Genomic DNA, 19123 nt, shown 5'->3' with positions numbered 1-19123 from the left:
CCATACTGATGGAACAGGGGTCAGAGAATAAAGAAACCTCCTGTTTGCAAGAAAGTCACAGTTTAAAAAGAGAATACACATTTACAAGCCTGTGCAAAACATGCTGCTTCTGCACGTGCTGTGTTCTCCCTGTTCAGCCTCTGCCTCCTGAAAGTCACTTATGGGGTTAAACTGGAGTTGCAGCACACTAACAGCAGGTCTTGGTTCCCAGCTGCTGAGGGTCCAGCTTGGTTTATTTTAACCCTAGGGAGGGCTGGGGAAGCAGGCTGACACCCACCCGCTCGAGATCAACAAGATCAGCACTGTGGCTGCCCATGCACACCACTGTGCCGGCAGCCAGCCAGGGTCTGCACCGACCTGCCATGCACAGGCCCAGCATCAAAGCCCCAGAGCTCTGTGAACCGAGTGAGACAGGCAGCATGCCAGCCTGAAACGGCTCTGAGCCCAGAACTCGATTATTGCTTAACTTTCCTGCCAAGCCCCCAGGTCCCTCTGTGCTAAATCATTCCCCATCGATCTGTTCCCATTATAAAGCTCCTGTCTCCCCCACGAGCACGCGACTCCATACGACTCGACTTCCAGCACAATTGAGCTTGGACCCTAAAAATCAATACTGCAGCAACCCAAGGATCAGAGGCCAATGAGGTCTTTAACAAACGTGCCTGGTGCTCTTGACTTGAGTAGGCTTCAGCCTACTTTGAGGCCCTTTCTGATCCATCATGTGTTTGTTCAAGTTGTCATAAAGCAAATTTGCAGTCATTGATCCAGGCAGAATGAAGTTGTGAATATCAGATGGGGGAGGGAGGGGGGAGAATAACCCTAGAGAAAGAGTTTTAATAGCTTATAGGCAACACATGTCTGAGCCAGAGGAAAGCAAATGAGGAAAATGCTAACGAAGAAAGCTTTTTCTACTTTTTTTTTTCCCAACCTTTCTTCCCTCTGGAAAGGGAAGCTGCCTTGGCTCTTAAGAAAAACAAAAGGACACAATAAATATTATTAACTATAATATAGGGCTGGTTTCTTTCTAATGGACGGCTACATATACTTGTGGTCTAGGTGGTGCTATAGAAGGATAACTTATAAATATATAGAAAATAACTGCCCACCTCCTTCTCTGCCATGAAACGATGTGGCTCTGCTGAAGCCAAATCAGCTCCTGCCAGCAGACAGGACCCAGGGAAACTCATTTCAGAGCAAAATAACTGAAGAGGGAGGAAAGTTGCTTTCCATAAAGTGCGATTCTGATGACAAATGACCCAGCCACCTGCAAAATGTGTTAACGAGGCTTCGCTATGCAACAAATTGCACAAAAGCCAATTGAATTTAATATAAGGGTCATTAATCTCCCTGGCTTTTTGTTACTTTTAATTCAGCTCCAAATCTTTTCAAAACTCATTAAATGAAACATAATCAAAATTCACATTTCTACACCTCTTCTTTTAAGTCCAAATCAGGACCTTATATCCAAACACTCCCAGCTTGGCTCAGTTCTGTTCTCAGACCCACCACCCCTCCTTTACAAGGATAAAGCTATTCCGAGGTTTGAAGATCACTTAGAAATGGGGATCCAGACTGGGATTGCTTGTACAAGAGATGTCCACTTCACTTTTACATCACCTAAAAACTTGGCATATTCAGAATAAATATGAGAAGTTCACTGAGCTTTTAGGGTCAAGTCTGGAAAAGCAGAAGCAGCAGCCAGCAGATGAGGAGCCCACAAGCCCTGGGGAGAGGAGCAATCCCTGCCTTTTCCCCACAACCTTTCCCCTGACCTTTTTCAACTGGTCTGCCACAATATTCAAGACAGGTCGCAGTTATAACTCGGGCTGTGCTGCAATGGTTTGCTCTCTGCTGTACTGAGCTGGTGGACTCCTAGCCCACCTCAGTCCCACAGTGATGCTGCAGCAGCAGAGATTAGTAAGGCAGCACCCTTGGTCATCTGTCCTCTCACTGTCAGTAGCTGACCTGCTCTGGCTGATCTAATCCCCTCCACAGCCCTGTGAACGGCTCAGGATTTGGGGATCTGCAGCCTCCTCAGGCAGAGCAGAGGCAGGTGAGCAGCCTCCATGCAGAGATCACCTTGATGCTGGTGGTAGCTATCAAGTACCAAGGAAAGACAGCTTGGCCCTAGGAAATGGAGAGGGCATTGGGAAGACAGCTGATGGGAAGTAGAGGCTCCCCAAGTAATTCAGCAATGGAGTCATCACATCTTACTCCATCGATAATGTCATTCCCGAAACTTATGCACCCACATGCACCAGCACAGCTGCAAGGGGCACACTGTCTCTCTACAAACAATGCTGGCACAAACCCTGGCTCCCCGCTCATTTCTAGGTATGATTCAACACCGTTTGGTACCACAGGGTATCATGAGCTTGCTGCATCCCCTCATCTGATCTCCAACCAGCAGCCTCTGTCTGCCTGTGGCTTTCCCTGTCAATCAAGATTTGGCCCTTAAGAAGTCCCAGTGAAACTACCCTCAGGTTCAATCGTCACTGGTTAGGCCCAGAAATCCCAGTCCAGGAAAGCTTTTCAACTTTTCTCCCATCACTCACTGTTGCTGAGTGGTGACAGGATTGTATACAGCAAAACCCATGATTTCATTTTTCCTGCCAGTCCAAACTGTAATGAAAACAAAAAGTGCTGAAATTCTTCATGCTGCTCTTCCCCACTGAGAAAAAGTGTGTTGAGGTGGAAGACATTGTTTCCTTTCTGGTTTTGCTCACAGTTTTCACCAAATAGTTTTGGTGTGATGTTTATTTTTAACAAAACAAACCATGAAAACAGTCTGTTCTGTCACTCATGTGCAAGCAAGACTAAAACACAGTTTTCCCTCTGATCAGTTTTTCTCCTCTAAAACCTTTTGCGCTTCTCATATGAGCATTATCCAGTGAAAACAGACTCGGAGAGAAATTTCCAGCTGGGTGCATTTGCATCTTTGCATGCTTGGCCATTTTCAGGGAAGTCAATAGGGCAACACAGTGATTTAAGCACTTCTCTGGAGTGGAGCTGCAGTACCTATGCTGTCCCTGGCTCTGTTTCATATTGTGGTGATGGAGGAGCAAACAAGACTTCCATTCCCGTTAAACAGAGAGAATCAAGGTTTGCTTTCACCGCTCTTGATCCATTTGTCTGAAAACATCCTCCCCTTGAATGCATTCTCCTTTAGAGCCATCTTTCCTCAATTCAAATTGCTCCCTAATTCCTCCTTTTCGAGCGCACCTGACTACAATCTTTTCCTCATATCCATCAGTCCTTGTACTCACTGTAATAGTCAGCATGAATGTTTGCTTATATTACCCGGCGGTAATATAGCAAGTTCCAAGTTATGCTGCCTCCACCTTGTACTCTCTGCTCCATCTCCATCTATTGCTTTACCCCGCTGCCCGTCTGAGAGCAGCTGCACACACTTCTGCAAAGCGTTATCTCATTATTCCAATTCTATCTGCTAAAGCATTTGAAGAGACAGTGTATTAAAGACACTATATAAAAATAAATTGAATCGAGACGAATTCTATATACCTAAAGTTGTAAAAAGGAATAGTCTCTGGTGATGACTCCATTTCCAACAACGGCATTGTAACAAGCCGGAGCCCATCTCCCAGATGAATTTTAAATAGATCTGCTCAAATTGAGCAGAGCTGGCGGCTTGTGGGGCTGGTGCTGTGTCCTGGAGACTGGGGGCTTGGGGAGGCCTGGGAGAGGGGAACAACGAGCAAGGAACTCAGTGCCACAGCCCAGCTTGACCCCTGCCCAGGCTCCTCCCGACCACCGACTCACCAGCACAGCTTGCCCAGCTCAGCTGAGAGCTGCAAGCGGAACATGCTGCCTCTTGCTCAGATGGTCCCTTGGGCACCACTCCCACTATTTGGCATTCCCTCCATCAAGATAGATCTATGGTGCAAACCCTGGTAGCTGCCCCTGTGTTGGTCATGGAAATGTAATCTTCCTTCCTTTGTAGTCTGCCTCGGCAAAGGATACAGGTACAGTCCTTGTGTGTGAAAAAGGAAGAAGCTGGCAGTTCCGGATCCTTCCACAACCACAACATGCTAAAATGGGTTTGCCACTTGCCTAAATGACTATAAGGCAAGAACTTGGGTTGGAAAAGTGGTTCAACATGGACCCAGGTGCAGGTTTCTGTGCCACGCTGCCAAAAGTGGCTGATGCAGTTCCTGGGTCTACAGGCATGGAGGCAAGGAGGGATCATACCTCTGCATTGCCAAAGAGAGCTCTGCTGGGCTGTGGAGCAAAAAGGATCAGTGGTCCCAGTAAGGGGCTTAGTAGAAAACAGCCCTACACATGAAATCTATGATAGGTCTGAGAAACCCATCCCAGAAATTTTCAGGGAACTCCCAAGTAAAATAACCTCTCTGCATAAAGCTGTGCATCATGGTCTCAGCTGAGCTATGGTTTACAAGGAACCTTTCTAATTCAGTTACTCTAACTCTGAACTCTCCTCTGCATCCCTGGGAATCTGTAAGATACAGAAGTAGGAAAGCTTTGCCCCACTGATTTGTTCTTGTCCTCACAACACCCAGATCATCACTGTTAAGTGATGGGGAAGGAAAAGGTGTGCCATGAACTTGTTCGCTGCAAGAATGGGAGAAGTCACAGTCCAGATACTCTGCAAGACAGGAAGCGATCCATGGGGAAGACTTTCTGCCAGTCAGTGCCAGAGCCCTTCTCCCTAATTAATTCATCATTTGGTTATTTGGGGGAATGGCTCAGCCGAAATGACGTCTTTTTCAAGTTAAAAAAAGGAGAGAAAGGAAATCTGACTTACGTCATGGGCTCCTCCACCCCTCCTTATTCAAAGTGTTCCCAGTTCCCTGTTTCTTGCTTTACAACTTTGAATGTTAGCATTCAAGCAAATTGAGGGAAACACTTGCCTCCCAGAAATTCAAATTAAAACAGTAAGTAAAGCAGATTTTTTCATTACACCTGAACCAAGGTATCTACATCACTTTCTCTCTTCAGGAAGATTTTAGTTTTCCTTTTTCTCTTGGTCCTCGTTCATAATCGTGCCTCAAAATCAATATTCTCAGAGAGAAGAAATATTCCCCCAGCTCCACCAGCACCTATATAATGCTGTTGCAATGGAGGAGGGACCTATAGCCAACCATGGGACACTTCCAGCACCTGACGCTACCTGCAGCCTTGAAGAGCAGTGGTCTGACAAGGTCTCCCCAGCATCGTTTGCTTTCTCTGTCTTTCCTGGACCTGAAGCTAGATGCCAAAAATATGTCATCCATTCTTTGACTTGTCCAGGGAATAACTAGTTGTTACCTTCACCCCAGATGTTGAGTGGCCCAGTTCAATGGCTTTGCTAGGTGGTGAAATTCAGACCCTTGAATTGCTCAGGATTCCTGTGTTTTAATATTGATTTTAAATCTTCCAGACTGCAGTGAGTTAACCAGTGGAGTAGGCTAGGAATTGGCAAAACATCTCTCCCAGAAAAGCAATCTTTGCAAGTCTGGATCACAGCTATTGCAAAAAGAAATTAGTAACAATAAACCAAATGTCTGGAGGAATTTATCCTCCCTATCTTCCTGTCTTTCCAGCTCATTATTTCTTTATAAGGTTCATTACTAGCAGGTTTGAGACTTGGGCACTGACCCACGAAGGCCTGGAGGGAGGAAAGCTTTCAGATGCTGTCAGACCCAGCTGGACTGATTGAAGAGAGATGCAGAGAGGCAAGCTAGGTGACAACTGAAGGGGAGGGTTTCCTCGGGCCCTGTGTTAAAAGTGGCAGGATCAGGCTCCACTAGCACATGCCCAGCTCTTCACAGCCTCAGCATTTCAACTTCACTGGAATAGGATCTTCCAGTATGCCAGACCCTGACTCCAAAGGGGAACTACTGAAATCCCAGTGGGAGAAAAAGTTTAGATGAACAATGTCCAACAAATATTTGTCTTTTCTATAACCATTCACCAGTTCAGAATTGGGTTTGCCTCAGATGAAGGCTACTTATATGACTGTTGTGCTCTGTTCCCATCCCACCCTGCATATCTGTGCATTTCTGTTCCCTTCCTCATGCTCCTGACATGTGACAAGTTGTGCCATTTCAAGGAGCTGGGTGACAACTGAAAGAGCAGGAGGGGGAAAAGGAGGATAAAAAGAAAGAGAGAAAACCAAGAGTTTTTCAAAAGCAAAGCACACTTTCCCTTGGAAATGTCACTGTGCTTAACTGCCTTGCCTGTTTTTTGGGTTCCTCCTGAGCTGCCAACCCAGGGATGATTCTCAAGCTCTTGCTTTAATAAAGCACCAGGAGCCCAACACTAAAGCCAAATGACTCTGCAGGTGCCCCTGCAAGACCTCTTCTCTACCCTGGCCTGCGATGTTGGGATTTTAAGACCTTTTGTGGGGATTTGAAACCTCCCAGAGGACTGCAGTGATGGTAGTCTGATTGCAATCACGTTCATGTGAAAGCTGGACAGGTTTCCATCCTCATTTTGACCATATAGCCCAAGCTTTTCTGCTGGAGCCTCCAGTTGTTTCCCCAGTTTCTCTCCAGATCCATTACCCTCTTTCCTTGGCTGAATTTCCTCCTTGCAATATGCCCCATCAGCTTATTTTGGTCTGCAACGTTGATTCTCTCTGCAGTGGACGTTGCATCTGCTTTTTTGCATTCAACAGCACACCACAGCCCTTCTTGAATCTGAATTTTGGTTTTGCTAGCAAGTGAGCGGCAACACTTAACTGAGTTTGCAGCTGAGTAAGCCTTTCTACTGTGCAACTCTTGGGAGGGAATATTATCTTCTAGTGGTGTGTGAAATGCCTAGGAGAAGGGACCACAACAGGTTGGTGGAAAAACAACGTAATAAATAACATGCCTGATAGTCATAACAGGCAAGTGAGGACATATGACATAATCAGGGGATAATAAAGAATCTCACCAGGCTTTCAGGAGCGTGGGGCTTGGAGAGACACAGTGCAACAAGCCAAAACCACTGCCGGGCTCATTCCTCGCTGCCAGGAGTGAAACAACTTCATTCCAGCCACTGAGATGTGGTTTGCTAAAGCCTCGGATATATTCACCAGGGAGAAAATTACCTGTCAAAAGAATGATAAAGCCATGGTGTGCTTTGCTACTGGAATCTATTTGTTCTGACTGGTGATGGGGAAGAGCTCAGGCTACATCACGTTCCTCTGCTAAGTCGTTTGCTGCTGAAAGGGTGGATGCAGGCGAAAGTATCAAAGAGTAGAGTCCATATTTATAGCATGGTGAGATGTGTTATTGAATAGCTCTATTTTTTTAAAGTATGCAATCCTCTGTATTGCCACACTTAAGGTTAAATCCATGCACACATCTGCAAGCCTGAACCTGCAAGTAGCATGTACTTTGGTTCTTGGTGTGGTTCTTGGTGTGACTATGATGGGGGAAATGTTCCACATACACAAACCAAACCACCAGCAGGCATCACTTGTGCTAGAAAAAATCAGGGCAAATCACACCCATTTACACCATGCCCAGGAGAAGCTCTGTATATGCCCCATACATGTTTTGTAGGCAGTTGGGATGGTTTCACAGTGTGTGTCGTGCTCACAGAAGTTACGGTGGAAGGCACTTTAAGAAGACACTTGTTCCATGTTTCTCCCCTATTTTAGGCAGTGATGGAGTGCTGATTGGTGGATTTTGCTCATCTTCGGGTGTAGATACTGCTGAATTAGGAGGACTGCAGCAGGGGATCAAGGGAAATTATCATGCCTCCTGCTCAGTGTTGGTGAGGCCACAGCTGGAAACTCCCAGTCTAGGATCTGCAGGTCAAGAGGAAATAGGGGTCTGGGGCCTGCTGAGCAAGGAGAAATGAGGGGAGCTAAGTTGATTGTCTAAGAGGACTAAGGGGGGAATCTAATGCTACTTTACAGCTAATTGGAGGTGGTTAGAAAGACAACAGAGCCAAAACACCTCTCAGCAGTGCCAACCAATGTAACATGGAGCTATATCCACAAATTGTGGCTTGGGAGGTTCGTGTTGGACAGCAGGAAACAATTAAATACCATACAGGGGGTGCAGCACTGGGACAAGACACCAGAGGTGGGGGATCTCCATCCTTGGAGGTGTTGAAGCGCTGGCTAGACACAGCCATGGCCAGCCAGACACAGCGCTGGCAACAGCCCTGTTCTGAATGGGAGGTTGGGCTGGAGACCCAAGAAGTGCCCCAGCATCACCCCAGGATGGCACTAATTGTCCCCTTATTACTGCCAGGCCTGGCATGGCCACCTGAAGTGTGGTGCCAGATGCTCTAATGCAAACAGATGGGGATCCTCTGAGCAATCTCATGGGACCTGGGAACAAGGACAGATGGGAAGGGGATGGTGTCACACCTGTAACTCTAAACCCTCTTTGTAATGCCTCACTTATCAGGCACACCTATGAAATCCTTACCTAATCCATTCCCCTGGACATCAATAAGGTTCTTGAGGACCCGCTATAGATCCCATAGTGTCTGTTACATGCATGCACTCCTCCATCAGCACACATCTGCAAGCCCCCCATCCTCCCAGCTAATAAGCTGTTTGAGGATGAGTTGTAAAATGAAACCTTTGTATCCCACATGTAGTGATTGGGAAATAGCAATTGGGAAATGAAAACCAAGGCAAAATTCTTCAGAGCAGGCAGTAGAAGAGAAACGAGAATACTATTGTCATTCTTCCATACGAGAATAGTGACAAAGGAAGACCTCTCTCCCCACCCTTCTGGGTGCTGCCTAGATTTTCCAGCAAGTAATAAGCAATCAGCTGATTGAAATGCCGCATTTCAGCCAATCAGGACAATAAGCAGACTTTCCATCAGGATTCTCCACAACAGAGCACTTGTGATAAATGAACTGGAGAACAAGACAAATGAAAATAACCTACTGTTGTGCATGGATTCATCAACTCAGAGAAAGCTTCTGACAGAGAGAGAGGGAAGGAAAAGACACTACACAGGGAGATTTGGTAGGAGCAGGTACACAGGAAGGTTGCATTGAACTCCTAGGAAGCACATGGGTTGAAGAGGAGACCTCTTCTAAGTACCAGTGCAGAGGCAATCACAGGGTTATAGAAGGAAAGTGGGAGTCTATTGAGCTGTGGCCACTCAGAATTTGTGTTGGGCAGAAAGGAACTGCACCATTTATATGACACTTCCTTGGTGTCTAATCTTGACTCTCTGATGTGTGAAAATTGATCAGACCGGACAAGAAGGAGCGGTTCTTGTGCAGGCATAAATATACGAAAAACCCAAACAAATTTCCTGCATGATCCTGCTGTACTCCAAGGGGAACGCTGAGACAACAGGACCTTAACTCACAGATAAATTCTTCCTGCTTCCCACATACCATAGACAGGTGGTTCCTTCACTTTTTAATCTAGAAGACAAAGACGTAACAACAGCCAGGACCAGCACTTGAAGTCAGCAAGGTTCAAAACAGTAAGAACATGTAAATCACTGGTAGTCAGGGTAATTAGCTATTGAAATAGGTCACTAAGAGCTGGAAGGAGTTCTCCGTCACTCACCTTCTTCATCACAAATACTCAGGAAATCAGGAGTGGAGGCTTTCTAAACGTCACAGCCAAGCAAACCATTGGACTTGCCCCTACTTCCAGGACTAAACTTTTGTCCAATGTATGTATTCTACAAAGAAATTTAAATTCATATCATTGTAGTTCTTAGGGAGATTTTTCCCCCCTCCTTATGATGTAAAAATAGCCTGCAATGAGACTTTGTTTAAAGCCATGGAGTTAATTTTCTATAATAATTGTTAGTGGTTGGAGTTTTTCTTTCTTCAAGCTCAAGGGAAAAGCATGGACAGATTTATTAATGGTGTCTCCCTATGTGATTGATGGGCTGTCGAACAGGGAAACTTCACACCTGAAAAAACTTGAAACAAGAACACTTACACTAAAAATAACGTCTGTGCCTGGTACCTCTGCAAGTCTCTTTGTAGTGACTTGTGCCCAAGCCTTCCCAGGGGCTTCTATACCCCAGTAGCTCCTCTATCTGTTCAGTGCTGTACTCTGTTCTTCTGTTGCTACAGAGCTGGATACGCTCATGGGATCACAAATACAGTGATGGATGGTGTGAAAGAAGACAGATTGTCTCTTCAGCAGGGTGAGCAGGCAGAGATGAGATTCTCTTTTGAGGTAATTATCGTAGAAGAGTTTCCTCCAACACAAGTGTCTATCAGAGCAAACAGGATTCACACATGTGATTTTCACACATTCACCTAATGATGCATGGGTAAATCTTTAGTCTTGGGTGCATCACTTTCATCATCACTGGTAACAGGTAGCACCTGATATCAGCTATGCTGAGATTTTCCACACTCTAGAACAGATTACACATCTCTGCTCCAGAAAGCATCAGCAGCTCTGAGGTCAGGTTGGGCAAGTGAGAGTATTTAAGCCCTTGTCTTTGTTCCCTGGTGGCTACCAGCTCTCTACCCTGAAAGCATCTGCTGTTTCATTCACTGTGCATACTCAGTGGGAGCATCGGGAAGCCCAGGGCAGACACTGGTAGCTACATGATTTTAGCAAGTTCATCTAGATCAAAACCTTCTTACAAAAGGGATCTGCAGGTGTTCTGGCAGGATCACTGTGTGGTTCTTAATTCATGTATAAATACCAGCCCTCCTGTAGTCCAGAGAAGTGCACCTCTGCCATGCTGTTGGGTTGATGAGTTCATGAGCTTATGCCCTTCCCTTTGCAAAGGAAACCAGTCAGCAGCATGAACAGGAGGGAAACTTGTCCAACTGGAGCAGGCCAGCAAAAAGAAGGGGTTGATACCTTCCCTTATAGAGACTGCACACACGTGGACGTATAAACTAGGCTGTGGTTTCGCCTCCTTTCCTGGCAGCCATACAGCAATGGATAGAAGACAAGATGACCAGAGTCCCCGAGAAACACCTTGGTTTCAATTTCTGCCATTTATCTGAACTCTTCTTTCTGCAGACATTTGCTTCACTGGTATATTCCTTCCCTGAAATACCAGATGAGCACTTTCTTGACACAAGTGGGATGAATTTTTTGCAACGCTACACTACTGCCTTGATCAACAAAGTCTTATGGGACACCAGCACACCTCCAAAACACCAGGAGGGCCAGGGGCTTCTCTAAAGGCACTCAGGGCAACTGCTGAATGGCACAAGACCCTGTGAGCCCTTATAGGCAAAATGAAGAAAAGCTGGGAAGCAGCTCAGCATATGATAGCAGTGAGGAAAAGCTCGAGCCTTACTCACTCATCATAACTTCTGCTCCAAAGGCAGAAAATAATCTGTTTTAATAATCTTAATAATCTTTCTCTAGTGCCCTTTGTCCATATGGCTGGTAATCTGGCTGCTTAGGAATGAATTATAAAAAAATCCTCAAATACGGATCTGACAGCTTAGCTCAGAGAATCAAAGAAATTAGAGTTAGAGAAGCCCTAGCTGGCCACTTACTCTTCCCTTATGCTCCAGGCCTCTCTCCCATTCCTCCAGGGTCCTGCTGTGCTGGAGTGGCAGTGTTGGATCAAACCCCCAAGTGGAAACTGCGAACCATGCCCTCTTCTCAGGTCATCCCCAGCTTCTCATCATTGTGGGCACTCATTTCTCCTCCCTCTTACTAAGACTACATTTTCTTCAGGACAGTGACTGTACCTTACAGTGACTTCACACACTGCCCAGCCAACAGGGACCAAAATCAGGAGCAGACCCTTCCTATGTGATGTCAACAGTGACAACGACGTACAAAATCCTCCTGCAGGCTCTTCCAGGGCTGACCAAGGTCTTAGAGGAGATCCCACAAATGTTTCTTCCCATCTTTGCCTTTAGCATAGGATATAGGCAAGGAGGGATCTGAGCCATCTGCCCTGTAGTGCGAATCAGCACAGACCACTGACTTCACTGGTGTGACCCCAGTCTGATGAGGGCATCTGTCTGAGGTGGTTGGTGCTGCTGGATGGAGAAAGCTCGTATCTCATCTATTTGTATTGGTGAAGATTCATCCTGACTAAACCAGAGCCACCCTGTCAATATTGACACACAGAGGGCAATACCAGAGAGCAAATGGGACCTTGTGCAGAAAACAGGGGCTGCGGGACCCTGGCCTGCTGGTGGTCTGCAATGGGCTTTTAATTTATTTAACCATTGGTAAACAGATGTAATCAACATAACCTTCCTCATCTCCTTTGGCACCACATCAGAGTCAGAGGCAAGCTCCACTGGGGACCAGCCGTCACATTGGGATGAGACTGTGAAGCCTTGAGGTTATGAGACCACTGCTGTGAGTTTTGCCCAAATCTTTACATGCCCAATTGGTCTCAGCAAGACACCATTAACTTACAGAGGAAGAAGAAAGGAGCCCCATCTGGAGCTTAGAAAGCACAAATCTGCCATTCTCTCTTTGCAGGCTGGGGCCATCTGAACAGAAGGTAAAGGTTGCAGGGAGATGCTTTCATAGGGAACAATGCATGGGAAACACAGAGACAATACACTTTTCTCTTCCTACCCCCCCTAACTATTTCTCTGCAAGAGCAGGTACCTAAAATGGAAAGAAAACTGCAAGTTAGGGACATCAATTCTGCTTTCAACACTTCTACCCACGTTCTTCTCTAAGCTAATAAATATTTTGCAGTATTGCACCAGTGCAGCGTTACCACATCCTCTGATCGAGGAGAATAAAATCTACCCACACACTGATTTTATATTGCAGCAGCCAAAACCATAAAACACACGTCGGCAACAGTCATTGCAGGTAGTGAATTACATAGGTTTGCTCTTAAGGGAGCTTCGGGTGCAGGATTTTAAAGGGGTTTATAGTAGTAGACTGTCAGAAATGTTGAAATCTGAGCGTTTTCTTTCCCTCACAGAACCTCTCTAAATTGACAATAGAATTGTTTGTCTGCTCTGCTCTGAATAAATCAGTAAATTATGTTATTTTCTTCCTTTTTCCTTTGGTCTATTTGCATAGGCCAGTCTCTGCATTCTGTATTTATGTTTGGAAGCATGAAAATTTGCCAGCCACTTTGGAAAACAAATCAGGTGCCATAAATTCTTTTTCTCCCACTCAACATGTCAGGGGGATAGTTGTCCAAGGTGCACAACAGCTACTTTGATTCCAAAGAGAAAAGAAGAATTTTCTGGCCAGAAGAAGACACCCTGATTTCCTCATTTACCCTAAACCTGTGAGGTTCAGCCACTCCTTGGACTGGCTTAAGAAGTTTCTGCCTCTCCATCCCCCCTCACTGATCAGTCAATTGATCCTGGCTGAAATCTGCCCTCAAAACATAAAATGCAAAGCCTCATTGTTTTGGTCACTGAGATAACAGCAGTGCCCCAGTGTGCGACAGGGCAGGCAGGGCCAGAGTGAGCAGGGAGGAAGATGACTGCTTTCCAAGCCAACATGGTGCTGAAGAAGAGGTTTTCACTAAACAGCTATGTGTAACTTACAGTGCTTGGGTTTCTGCAAGTCTCTCTCATTATATGTGGTTGATTATTTCCTCCAAATATTCCCATTTTGGCTGCACTTTCAGGTAGCCAGAAGTAACAATACTCTGACTTGCATCTCTGATCCCAGCCAGGAACCAGCAGCAGTGACTTCAGCAGAAGGTGCAGTAACACTGCTTGATGGCAAATGGTCCATGACTTCACAGAAATATCCTAACAAACACCTGGAGATCAGTTAAAACTCTGAACATGAGGTTTCATATCCCTTGCAAATTGCTTGGAAGCATTAACTATGGTCACTGAAGCCAACCACATAAATGTCCAGGTATCGGCACCAGAGACATAAGAAGCTCTTCCTTTTAATAACACATTGCATGGGAAAAAACCCCTGCTACTTATATTTTTCCAACTTTTGACATATACTTTATTGTTTTTATAATTAATGTTACCCAGTTAAAACCTCACCCAATGCTTTCCAGACAGCTATTGCTATTCAGATTTTACAGCATGGGAAAACTGAGGTGAAAGACAGCCACCAACTTGCACACAGCCAGCAAGCACATCAGCAGACTAACACGCTGAACAGTGGGCTGTGGTTATTCTCTCTCCCCTAAATAAACCTCAGCAAATAAAAGCTGACTGCTGTGTGCTATGGTTTACCAGAAGAACAGAAGAATTCAGTGATAATGAAGAAAAAAATATGGAAAGTCCAGTTGCACATCCAGGAGGGGAAAGAGACCAGAGGGGAAGGGATAATCAGATGGAAGAAAAATCTGAAAGCAAATGCTTTTTAATTATCATCACTTCAAGGGAGCACAGAACAACTCCACATGGTCCCTCATGGTTGTAGAGAAAGACCCAGGTCAGGGCAGAGGGCAAATCCAGGGTCAGATTCTTATTGAAAGTGAAAATTGTTCTTATTGTGCTTAACACCAGCTTTAGGAATATTAAAGAACAATTTGGGTTTTGTCAGTTAATACAGTGTGGCCTGTGGTTAATGTGGCACTAAGACAGATTTTTTTTTTTTAAAGGCTATTAATCTAGCAAGATTTTAAAGAGCTCAGCAAATATAATGTAACTCTAACATACTCCATCTAGAAATTACCACCAGCCTCATTCACTGGTGCAGACATAATGGTTCTGATCGACGGGTCGCTTTCACCAACCACAGAGAGGTTACAAAGACTCGAGGCAGATCATCTATGGGTCTATTTATTTAAAGGCACTCTAGGGTTTTTTTCACCCTTACACCACTGGAAGATGCCCAAGGGACCTTTGAAAGCCTCCAGCCCTTAACCTCGCTCATCATCCTGACTATAACAGCAGATGGCCTTATCAAAGGTGCTGTCTCTTCTTAGAAAGCCTCTTGTCCAGAACGGTGATTTTCCCACTAAGAATAGTCCCATCACATGTCACTAAAAAGCACCATTAGGTGGGTGGGTGAGGTCATGAACAAACTCATGACCTCACGATTGCAGTTTGATGGAAGTTCTGGTACAAGATTCCTGGACACGAACCACATTGGTTCACTCTCCAGGAGCAGAGCACACAGCTTTGTTTTGCTATGCAAAAAAACCCCACCAAAACAAAAAAAAACAAGAAACAAAAACCAGGAACACAACAAAACAATGATGGAAACCCCTCTAAAACAGGGCCAGATCATCAAAAGGGTGCATTAACAGGGGTTTTAGCCTGAAATTTTACCAAACTGTCAGTTCTCAGGAGAGAGGTGCTATCAAAGGCTGATCTCAACAAGGGAATCCTCTTGGGACTTCTGTGCAACCCAGCATTGATTCAGTCTGTAAAAACATGAAAACCAGACCATGCGGAACCATGATGGGCTGCACTGAATCTCACTGGTGCCGAATGTGCCAAAGACTCATGCCCTGTGGTGGGAAAGGTGCCCATCCCTCAGCGGTTTCAGTGTAAAGTCCCACCTCCTGCTTTAAATACTTGTGAAGGGAAAGAAGTGGAGCTGCTTGGTTGAGAGGGAAAGGGATTTGTCTGCAGAAATTTAATTCCAAGATTTCCTCCAGTGGCATGTTCCTGCCTTCTCTCTGACCCTGTGGAGGGACCTCACACTCCCAAGATGGGAAGGTTCCCTAGGGTGTCTGAAAGCCCCTGAAAAGACTCTCAAATTTACATCCATTTTATGCTGTGAAGCAAGAAACACAGAAAAGCCTGGAAGGATCGGCTCCAGACCCTCTCCCCACTTGCATGGCTTTTGTGTTCCTTTTTTTTTTTTTCTCCTTTCCTAACATTTCATTCTTTGTCTCTTTCCAGCAGCACCCAAACCCTCCATATAAACTCCCATGGCCGCATCCTCGTCTGGGGGAACACACTGAAATTAGATGGCTAGTGTTACTGAGAACATCGATCCCTTTTTTCTTTCCATCTGGCTTTACTGACAGATTTTTATTGCTACTGCTTTTTTGCTGGGGACACTCATCTCCTTATGGCACATCCGAATGGCCTTAGAAATAAAGGAATGAGACCTTTCAGCCAGCAAAAACCTGTAAATAAACAGTTTGGGCTGGCAATCAATGGGCAATCTCTCTAAGCCCTGGGATTGTTCAGTTAGATTAAGCCTTTCTAATGAATTCCTCATTGAGCCACTGAACAGAAATGAAGCCTTGTTAGCTCATTATCTTTCTAATTAACCCATTCTAAACCTGCTCCTTCCTCACCAGGAGGTAGCTGTGCTGTTTGGGTTTCACACTGAGGTTTATCAATGACCCCCTGAGAGCCTTTTGTATCAGTAACTGAGATTTATTTGAAATCACTGAGGAAGGCAGCTTCCAGTTTATTCCCTGTGCCAGATGAAGGTCCGAATACTATGTTATCCTCAGGCTACAATTTCCCAAGGACAAGCCATGTGTTGTGAGCATCTCCAAGCCCTTTTCTGCAGTGATGAATGCTCCCCCCCTGCCCGCCCTTGTTTGCATGCAGATCTCTGGGCTCGTTAAGCTGACGAAGGGGCCTGCTCTCCCTAATGGGGGCATGGGGCTGCACTGTGCCTGCCTGCAGATAGCAAGAGTATTTCACTGCTGCTCTCGGCTGTTTTTGTGTTTGTAAGCAAGGTTTATTTCTACCCAAACACAGCAACAAGTCTAATAGATGGAGAGCCTTCTTCCCAAAGGATGACTGCAGCAACCGCATTATGTGGGCCATTTTGAAGGAGACAGGCCATATAGCAACATCCTGTTGAGATCAGTCCTGTGTCAGGAGAAGGTTGGGGTGATCAGCCCAATCAGTTCAAGCTTGATGTGTCCACAGTGCATGTGACATCAATCTTTATGTCTGGGCTTCTATACGAAAGCCCCAGCATAAAACCTGTCCTTGTACTCAGACATTGACTCACATCCTGTCGCTCTCAGTGCTGTCCCAGGTGTTTGTCACCATTTATCACCTTTCTCCCTAGGTAGCTGGTGGGGTTCTCTCCCCTTTCCCCTTCCCGTTGAACAGCACCTCCCCTTTTGGGCTCTCCCTTGGCCTTGTTCCTTCTGGGTTCAGAACCTGCCTGACAAACTTTCCTGACGGTCAGCTGAGCTGAGAACACCCTTTTTCATCCCTGTCCAAGTGACACAGCACCCAAGGCAGCCCATATCTACCATCAGCATCCTTTGAAGGAGCGAGAGAGGCAGAAGGATGCCTTCTCTCTCTCAGTCACTTTCTGTAACTCCACAACACTCACAGGATCCTGTGTTCAGGCACAGCCTGCTGCATTTGGCCTTCAGCCCTGCTTGGAAGGGACATCCCCAGCCATGAGCTTTCCTGACCATCACCAGCCTGCAGCACAGGGACCAGTGTTGCCACCCCATTCTCCCACACCATTACTTTATCCACCCTTGCCTTGATAGTCTGCCAAATGGCAGCCACAAGCACTGAAATATGTCCCAGGTCAAAGCCTGGCACAGTTTGAAGTGCAGGTTTTGTCAGTAGAACAACACTAGTTTACAAACTACCCTGACAGTGGCTTTGGAAACCTTCTTGAAGCAAATAAAAGACTAAATTCTTTGGATTTCCATTTCCTTTGTTATATCCAATTCTGATTTCTCCCCTTACCTTCCTCCTCCAACCCCTACCCAGCCTGGGGAAGCCACGACCCCAATCCACCCTGTGAGATTCATTCAGATTCTGCCTCCAAGAGCAACGTTTTAATAACCTGACCAGCCAGGGATCTCTAAATCTCTCCGAGGAAAGGAAGCAGTGAGGATATAAACAAAAATATGCTTTGCCTAATTGTTTCTTATGTCGTCACGAGCAATTGAAAACGGCTCCTAGGGCGATATCCATTACATTTTGTAACAAAGGACTCTAAATGAAGGAAGCCCAGGCGGAACAGCAGAGTCAGAGCTATAGACAAGCGTGGCATATAAATCTGTGCCAATCTGCCCCCACCACCATCCCAAATGCTCCCACAAGACCTGGAAACTGGCACAGCGAGAAAGAAATTCCAGCACGTGCCATAGCAGGATCTCTGTTCCTTGGGATACCCGTCAGCTGGAGGATACCTCCCCCTTTCAAGGAAGACAGCACAGCCACCCGCCTGCCTGTTCAGCCCACCACGGTGGCATTCACATCCCACAGCTTCCTAATGGGCTTTTGCCAGGGCCCCCATCCATCTATAGGGCTGCAGGATGGTTCTTGAGGTGGGAGCTAGTGTAGAGGGCCATGTGTTGGTAGGGGGACAACTGAAGAGGTGAATGCTAAGCTGGGATTAGGTACATTTCTGGTTATTAAAAAAAGGTAGTTTAGACTGCACAGTATGCCAGATCACTGCCTTGGTCTCTGAAATTATTTTTCTGCGGTTAGTGATTAGTCCCTCCTGCTATCAGGATCTCTCCACAGAGGGCTGAATTGAGACTGTTTACAGTCCTAGCATATTCCATTCTACATATTGGGTGTAGCATAGGCTGGGCTTTAAGAAATCTATTAAGATAGGCACTTCTTTTTAACATTGAAGCAGAGCAAACACTGCAGCAATGAGCTCTTCTGCTAAACAGCTTTGAAGAGTAACAGGCAGAAGACAAGACAGTGATGGTAGACGGACAGACAGAATATCAAGCACATTTTCTGACCAAGATAATTTTTGTTTCAAGAGATTTCTGAGTTTTAGACTGATTTTTCTTTTTTTTTTTCCTTACTCCCAGTTGTCCAGCTTTGTAACTTGAAGACAATACGCCTGCACTGTTGGCTACTGGATTGGTTCCTGCATTCAGAGGCTGCTTCTAGAGGCAGCTTCCCAATTGCAGACACAGGCAGGCTGTTGCAAAGCAAAGTGATTTTCATGCTTTTTTGTGCTCTCTCCGTCATGGGAACTCAGTATTTTTTTCTTCTTGGAAGAACTCTGCTGTGACTAAAAATCTCTGCTGTGAGCTCGCATGATTTGAATCCCTGGCTCTGGTCTCTTCAAACCTCAGCTCCTGCAAGACAGTCATCTCAGCTTGCTTGGGGTCCACCCCTTCGCTATCCCTTCTCCTTCCCCTTCCCTTTTCTCTTTATTTTACCCATGGTTGTTGAAAAGCCTTGCAAACATGGTACCCACACAGGACAGAGCCTCAGAAGTCAGAGGACAAGGCAAAAGAGACCTTACTGCACATTATTTTTAATATCTCAAGATTTATGACAACTTCATGTCATCATCAGCAGCTCTTTCACAAAGTGTTAATAATTAGAAGTGGATACAAATGTTAAACTATAAACCTGCCTT

This window comes from Strigops habroptila, chromosome 8, assembly GCF_004027225.2.
Source record: "Strigops habroptila isolate Jane chromosome 8, bStrHab1.2.pri, whole genome shotgun sequence".
In the NCBI taxonomy this organism is placed as follows: Eukaryota; Metazoa; Chordata; class Aves; order Psittaciformes; family Psittacidae; genus Strigops; species Strigops habroptila.
The sequence above is the reverse complement of the archived record's forward strand: the minus strand, read 5'-3'. Positions refer to the sequence as shown.